This window comes from Penaeus monodon, chromosome 15, assembly GCF_015228065.2.
Source record: "Penaeus monodon isolate SGIC_2016 chromosome 15, NSTDA_Pmon_1, whole genome shotgun sequence".
NCBI classification, from domain to species: domain Eukaryota; kingdom Metazoa; phylum Arthropoda; class Malacostraca; order Decapoda; family Penaeidae; genus Penaeus; species Penaeus monodon.
This window is the reverse complement of record NC_051400.1, coordinates 1,372,033-1,373,644: the sequence shown is the minus strand read 5'-3', so window position 1 is coordinate 1,373,644 and position 1,612 is coordinate 1,372,033. Positions and strand designations below refer to the sequence as shown.

The 1,612-nt window shown below is 35.2% G+C and overlaps 1 protein-coding gene across 1 annotated transcript in view; it reads left to right on the top strand.

The window, feature by feature from the left end:
* The window catches only part of LOC119581619 (AP-1 complex subunit sigma-2-like), a gene marked incomplete in the record, with an annotated part of 18,906 nt that overhangs the window by 2,697 nt on the left and 14,597 nt on the right, over positions 1-1,612 (top strand).

Sequence of the window (1,612 nt, the reverse complement as noted above, 5' to 3'; positions counted from 1 at the left end):
TTATATATATAACATTGCATACAGATAAAAAAATAGAAAAAAGAAAATCTGATACCCCACATATAAGATAGAAAATGAAAAAAACTGTAAAAGTAAAAGTCCTTAATTACGATGATATTGCATATATTTATCATAAAAATGAACTTATATTTTCAAAAGTTCATAGAAAGAAAAGAAAGAAAAACCAATGGTGTTGGAGCGAATACTATGTCTTGGGAATATGAAATGGGTTAAGGGAGAGGACGTGAGTTTAGCTTGATGAGATATGCCATACAGTACCAGCATTACTATATCACACTAACCATATTCCATTCACAGCAGATTGTAGATTGGAGTCACAACTGTATCATTGACTCAAGAAGAGGGACCACAATACAGAATGGTGGTTTGAGAATGGTGTGGTTGATGTGGCTGCAGAAAACTTGCCAAAACAGTGCCAGATTTATTAGTTAATACTATACATATCTCATTCACTGTAAAAGATGCCTGCCATTTAATAACAGCATGTACGATGAAGCCAGTGTTGTTGCAAGTATGACTCGTGAAAAACGTACTGGTGACTAGGACTTCAGGGGTTAGTAAAAGGTTCTCATCACTATTACTAACAGATCTAATGCCATTGGGTTTCTTATTGTCTACTGAAATTAGTGTTAGTTTGCACTGATTAACTATATTAATGACGTTTGATCCAGTAGGATTTTACAAAACACATAAAGACTCACAATATGAACAGTGAATAGGAATGATAGACCAACTAATTCTGTGACACTTATCTATGGGATATCCAGTGCAGATTACTATTACTGTTAAGAATATGATTATATGAAGCAGTGATAAACCAAGAGGAAACAACAAATTCTGTCTTAGTAGACTATTCAAGGTGAAGGTTTGTTTGTCTGTGCTTTGTCACCAATCTCAGAGGCCACAGTATTACTAGACAGTGCTGTGCAAGTGTAGGTGTGTGGGATTTTATAAGTGATTGTGGCAGAGTCTTTTTTTATGGCTAATGGTGTTTTTTATGGCCATTGCCTTAGTTCAGGCATCATGCAGTCTTATTCTGAACCTTTACCCAAATTGCAAAGAAAGGTGTAGTCTATTTATGATAGTTGTAAATAACATGCTATCTTATGTTGCCTTCCTTTACAACCAACCAATCAAAATGTCTGCTTCCTCTCACTCAATCCATGGGCGCCAAAATTAACAGGTGCTTATTGTTAAATTTTGTGTCTTAAGCTATTGTATACTTTCCTTGTACTTTATCAATCCAGTCTTACCAGAATATAAGCTGTGGAGGCTTGGTGTCACTACTGCAACATCAAGCAAGGCAGTGAATACTTGACACTGCCACTGGGCTATGTTCTGGTATAATGTTCAAAGTCTGTGGGGGTGTTAACACTTCTCTATTCAGTGTTTAGGAATGATTCCACCAATTCTCGAAAGTATTTTTATTTCACAAGCTCATTCCCAGGAAAATAAACTTTTGTGGTAAGATGATGTGAAATAAGGCTACAGTTACTTTTTTGGCCATGATTCATCTCATTTTATTATACTTAAACCACAAGTATATCTGCTAAGCTGATAGATATAGAGTTGATGATTAGTGAACTTTTTC